The sequence below is a fragment of the Orycteropus afer genome, unplaced genomic scaffold, assembly GCF_000298275.1.
Source record: "Orycteropus afer afer isolate SDZICR_OR568_19922 unplaced genomic scaffold, OryAfe1.0 scaffold00577, whole genome shotgun sequence".
Lineage (NCBI taxonomy): Eukaryota > Metazoa > Chordata > Mammalia > Tubulidentata > Orycteropodidae > Orycteropus > Orycteropus afer.
Window position 1 is genome coordinate 651,939 of NW_006922164.1, and position 6,242 is coordinate 658,180.

General features: G+C 43.9%; 1 non-coding gene across 1 annotated transcript; it reads left to right on the forward strand.

The window, feature by feature from the left end:
* Positions 1 to 1,351: 1,351 nt before the first annotated feature.
* LOC122151578 lies at positions 1,352 to 1,458 on the forward strand. Its single transcript, XR_006164218.1, has one exon. It is a non-coding gene; the product is annotated as a U6 spliceosomal RNA (small nuclear RNA).
* The last annotated feature ends 4,784 nt before the right edge of the window (positions 1,459 to 6,242 follow it).

The following is a 6,242-nucleotide window of genomic DNA, read 5'->3' on the forward strand; positions in this document are numbered from 1 at the left end:
TGTAGTTGTGTTTGATAATCTATTTTTAAAGAAAATTACATTCCATAGATTTGTCCCAATGTTATCTTCCAGGAACTTTATAGTTTTAGCTTTAACATTTAGGTCTTTGATCTGTTTGAGTTTCCATTTACATTCAGCATGCTTAGTGAATGATAAGAATTTAGTCCGGTCATTTTGTTAACTTTTTTTGTTTTTGGATGTGTGTGGTGTTAATGACTTCTTTTCTCTCATTTTCTATGCTGAGTTCTTTTTGTATATGGGTTTTCTTTTCATTTGTTACTGTGGTTTTTGTGTTTACTGATTTTCTTCTTTAATTTGATGAGCGGATTTGTTGATTTTCTTTGTGATTACATCAGATAATGTGGTGTGATTCTTAGGGTTTTCACTGACTAGTTTTTGGAAGTATAACACCAGGGCTTTCTTCCTAGTCTGCCAGGGGTGACTCTGTTGGTATTTGCTATTTGATGTACTGGTGGTGTAGCTTCTTCCAGCATATACCATGCCAGGCAGCATATTATAACAATCTGACAGACACGTGGTGTGTTTATTGCTTACTGAGCACTAAGTTTGGTTCTGGGGATGCCATGGTAGCCAAAATTGGTCTATCACTTGCTCTCATGGACATTATTATCTGGAAGGAGAGGTGGTGTTTCAGGAATACAAGAGCTACTGTGAGATAACATTGGCAAAGATTAAAGTGAAGGTTGGGAGAATGTGTGTTAAATAAAACAAAATATTTTGATTTTATGTGATCAAGTACAAAAAAAATAATGGCGTGAAATGAAAAGGGCACAGGCTTTGGAGTTAAGACCGTTGGTTTCAGTCCCTGATATATTAGTAACTGTTGCTATGCAACAAGTCAAAATTTAGCAGCTGAAATCAACAAACATTTCTGGGGGTAGGAGTTTGGGAGGATCTTATCTGGGTGATACGGACTTAGGGTCTCTCATGAGTTTGCTGTCAAGAGTTCAGACCTGGCTGAAGTCATATAAAGCCATAATTGGGACTGGAGGATCAGCTTTCAAGATGACGTGCTCACATGCTTTTTGGTGGGAGGTATCAGTTCATCACAGACTATTAGCAGATAGACTCAGGTCCTCACCATTCGGTCCTTGCCCAAGAGCTGCTTGAGTGTCCTCACAGTATGGCACTGGCCATCGCCAAAGCAAGCGATCCAAGAGAAAGCAAAATGGGAGCTTCACTGACTTAACCTGACCTAGACTTGGAGGTCACACACCTTCACTTCCTTCCTTATTCTGTCAGTTAGAAGCAAGTCACTAAACACAGCCCACACTTTCGAGAGGAGAAAAAGGAAAGAATTTATGGACTTATTTTAAAACCACTGCATCCTGTGCTCACTTAGGCAGCACATGTACTAAAACTGGAATGAAACAGAGAAGATGAGCATGGCCCCTGCGTAAGGGTGGCATGCAAATTTGTGAAGCGTTCCATATTGTTAGCAAAATAAGAAACTTGCTTCCGACTAAAGCCTATGTGAATTTTATTTGATTATTTTCTTCTTGTTAGAAATAAACCCTTAGCAACATTTTCTTTTTTTTTTTTGGGGGGGGGGAGTCTAAAACACTGCGTCCTGATTCTGTTATTCTCTAGCTATGGGATGGCTGGTTAATTTCTATAGTTTAATAATGATACCCATATTACAAGGTTGCTAAGAGGATTAAATGAGATGCCATATGGGAAGAAAGCTTTGCAGATTCTGAGGAGTTAAGTGAAGGCTAGTCAGGGGGGTGCAGAGAAAATGTCAACTCTCACTGTGTTGTTGTTGTTGGGTGCTGTCTAGTCGATTCTGACTCGTGGGAACACCATGTGGCAGAGTAGAACTGCCCCATAGGGTTTCCAAGGCTGTAATCTTTACAGGAGCAGGTCACCAGGTCTTTTGTCCTGGAGAGATGCTGGTGGGTTTGAATCATTGACCTTTCAGTTAGCAACCGAGTGCTTACCCGTTGTGCCACCACATTGATTCAGTTTGAGGTATTTATTGACCATGAGGGATTTTCAGGGTGATCCAGATGGGATGTGAGCTGTTGAGGGCTTTCCAGCTGTGGGGTATGTTTTCAAGTGAGCCTGTTTACGTTGGCTCATTATTGCCACGTCTCTGTAGTGGGACCACTGAGCTTTAACCCAAGCTACCCCTCCAGAGATGCAGAGAGTTGACTTGAGTCGGGACTGCTCTCACGTTTGTGGGGTTGCTGCATGGATCTCTCTTCAGATTGGAGACCATCACTCAAAAGTTGACTGTCAGCCCTGTGTGGGAAGACTAGGAGAATTGATTATTTCTGATATGTATTATATATGGACAATTATTATAATTTTTTTTATTGTCATGTGAGTGAAGAGGGAACTGTCATTTTGCTGGTAACTGTTTTCTTTTTGGGGCCATTTGAGTCCTCCTGTCTTCTAGTTTCCTGCTCATAGTGACGTGTATGTGTGTGTACACCTGCACATTTGTGTATGCATGTGCTTATGTGTTTATGTGTATAGGATGCACGCCTCTGTGTATGCATGTGTGTATGTGTACATGCTCATATCTCTGTGTGTGTGTGTGTGTGTGCTTGAGGGACAGCCATCACTGCCAGCCTTGTGCATTATTAGGTGGTTCTGGGGGCCAGTTGTTTCATGTGTGGACTTTCCCTCATCTCTCTTCTCATCTGTGCCTCCATCTGCCTGTGTTCAATCAGTTTCTGATTGAGCTCTCTGAATCGATTTCTCCAGAAAAATAACCCCACAGTCTCCTGGAATGGTGGGGTGTAAGAGGGGTCCTGTGGGTTCAATTTAATGCATCTTAACTCTGTGTCTCCCTGTAGATTCCTGGATATAGCCTTCTAATCAGTTTCTTTTCTTGGCTGCATTTAGCTTAGAGTAGATCTGGTCTGTTGCCGCTTACATTTCAATGACTTTTTTTTTTTTTTTTTAAATCTCCAAGATTTCTAATTTATTTTCTCCCATCCACATGTTAAGGAGCTCTGGTGGTGTAGTGCCTAAAGCATTTTACTGCTAACCAGAAGATTGGTGGTTCAAACCCACCAGCCACTCCTCGGAAGGAAGATGGGGCAATCTACTTCCGTAGTGATACTGCCTCGGCAACCCAAGAAGGGGTCGCTATGAGTCGGGTCCGACTCGACAGCACATAAGAACAACAACAACACCTGTTATTTTATTTATTTATTTTTCCTGCCAACTCTTATTTCCATTCAGAGACGTTGCTGATCCCTGCACATTAGGAGCTTACAGATGAGTGCGGTTAGACCAATACAGACACCCAGGAAAGAAATACCAAGTAAAACAGTTGGAGGTAAGGAGGGACTGACTGCCACTAATGGAGAGCAAGTATTAATGCACCAACATAAGACATCATGCATAGCAGTTTCTTACGAGATTGTCATAAGGGGTGAGTTTGGCCCATTTCTTCTAGTTTCTTTGTCCATGTCTTTAACTGAGGATGCCAGTAACAAGTGGTGGGGTGCTGCATCCGCTGGAAGGAGCAGTGAGCACCCCAGTGGTTTTCTTGAGCATGCATTTCTGTGTGTCTGTGTAGGTCTAATTCTTTTTGTTTGTAACCCTCTAATGAAGCTGGGAGGAGCTCTGGTAGCATAGTGCCTAAGGCACTTGACTGCTAACCAGAAGGCTGGCAGTTCAAACCCACCAGCCACTCCTCGGAAGGAAGGTTGGGCAATCTACTTCCATAGTGATACCACCTTGAAAACCCAGAGAAGGGTCGCTTTGAGTTGGATTCAACTCCACAGCAGTGCATTTGGCTTTTGGTTTTGGAATGAAGCACTTAGGTGTTAACTGAAAAGTTGCCCTTTCAAACCCCCTTGGCAGCTGTGCAGGAGAAAGACCTGGTCGTCTGCTCCTGTAATGATTGTAGCCAAGCAAACCCGCCAGGGTGGTTCTGCTCTGTCACACGTGGCTGCTCTGAGTCAAAGTGGAGTGGGTGGCACCCGACCACAGCAGTGTGAGGAGTCAGCTACCTCTGTGACTAGGGCGTTACTACGTGCCTCCTTTCTTGCGATACCCCTGCTCGGCCACTGGGCTCAGTTTTAACAAGAGGGCTCACTTGCCCTGTTCTGGACAGTCTAAGTCTCTGTCAGAGTCCCTGGGTGGTGCCAACGGCTGCTCACCAAAGGTTGGAGGTTTGAGTTTACTCAGGGGCACCTTGGAAGAAAGGCCTGGCAATCCACTTTCAAAAAGTCAGCCATTGAAAACCCCATGAGCACAGTTCTGAGTCGCTGTGAGAGTCAGAGTTAACTCACTCCTGATATTGACCATCTTTGCCTTTTTTATTTCCCACTGTTGGTCTCATTTTCTCCCTCTTCCCCAAGGTCAGTACCAGAAGGGATGAGAAAAGTGCTCAAGGACTAACAGAAAACCGCACCAGAAACCCTCCAGCACAGATTTCATGGTGCATTCAAGAAATCCTCACTGCACACACGCTCTGGGCCCAGTAGCCGACTGCTGTGCCCCACACTGTACGTTTGAAGAAAATGCGGCACGATTCAAAGCTTTCACTTTTCAAGAACTCAGTGTTCATGGTTTCTGGACTGACTGGGCTGCTCCGTGGCTGTCAGCATCGTTTGCACAGCTGTGGATGGTGTTTTGGCCCTAGACGTTGTTACTGGGTCTTACGATGATTTCCATGGACAGCCTGTTCATCCCTCTGTGTGGATGTGGATACTTTTCTGTTTTCTCCTGGAAGTCAGACGGTCTGGATCTAATGTGAGCTTGGCCGTGGACTCACAGCTGGGCAGGTTGTGTGGGCTCAGCATCGCCATTGCTCAGTGTGATTTCTGGCTTCAGCTGCATTTGCGGAGTGAAAGCATAGAGGCATGGATCGAATAAGAGTAGCATCCCGGGGAGTTCAGCCAACTTGTCTAGGCTTCAGAGTCACTGTCGTGAAAACGAGACAACTGCATGAAGACTCTTCTAGCTTGTTTTTTTTGGTACAATTCTACATTACATTTTGGACATTGGACTGGATATCGTGAAAAAGAAAAGAGGTCAATCATCTAGCATAGAGCTACAATATGAATTAAATATTACCCACTGATGATTTCTCAGGAAGTAATTTTTTTCTCTAAGAAAGTACCTAGGCCCAAGAGGATCTTCTTATTAATATTCTCATCATGAATATTGATCTTCTCAGAAGACGCTTTGCTTTCCCAAGCAGGCACAGGCACTCAGCTGTCTTATCCTTAGGTGGGGGGATCGCACTCAGATTTGTGAGTCTTAACTCCTTACATTCCTTTATGTGCATTCCTTTATCTATCTGCCTGTTAATGGGTCATCCAGTCCCTCACACAGAAGGAGTTAACCTTTAGGTTATACTGCAGGCACCCCTCGCTTGTGTTTCTAGCACGGCTTGCCGTCGGCAGGGTAGGCTTGCTTTTCAGTGTATGTGTGAATTGCTGTTTTCCTTTGCTGCATATATGGTATCAAATTCTACAGATGAATTTATCTTTTAGAAATTCATTCTGATTTTGGCTTGGCCGCTGTTGTATCTCAGGTGGTAAAACTGATCGAGAACATGTTCAGTGTGATATCTGATGTTAGGACTTGGACATCCATGAAATCTGACTTGTTGCTGCTTGATTGCACACCTACCTGATTCTTGACTGCAAACATTTTTTTAAAAGGCATTCTGGGTTAAAAGTCACTTGCAATAGTTGAATTAGATAAATCCTTGCCTTTTTGATTACAGTCTTACCAGTCAGGCAAACCCCCTTTCAATGTATTTCCTTATACATTAAGTAAATCACACGTGGCAGCATTGCCACCATCTATGTCAGGTTTTGGGAATGTCTGAGGGACTGTGGAGGATATAAGACATCAAACAACTGTACAAGGGGTTTCCAGGTCCCTTGGAAATACTGCAGTCTGTTCTGCCCTATGAAACCAAACCAAACCAGATTCTCTGCCATCCAGTTGATTCCGACTCATCGCGACCCCTGTTGGGTTTCTAAGGCTATAAATCTTTATGGAAGTATACTGCTCCATCTTTCTTCTGTGGAGTGGCTGGTGGATTTGAACCACTGACCTTTTGGTTAGCAGCCAAATGCTAACCACTATATGACCAGAGCTCCTTCATTCTTCCCTGGTTGGTTGGTATGTGCCGTTGAGTCAGCCCTGACGCATAGCGACCCCTCCTTGGGTTTCCGAGGCAGTATCACTACAGAATTAGATTGCCTCATCTTCCTTCCGAGGAGTGGCTGGTGGGTTTGAAC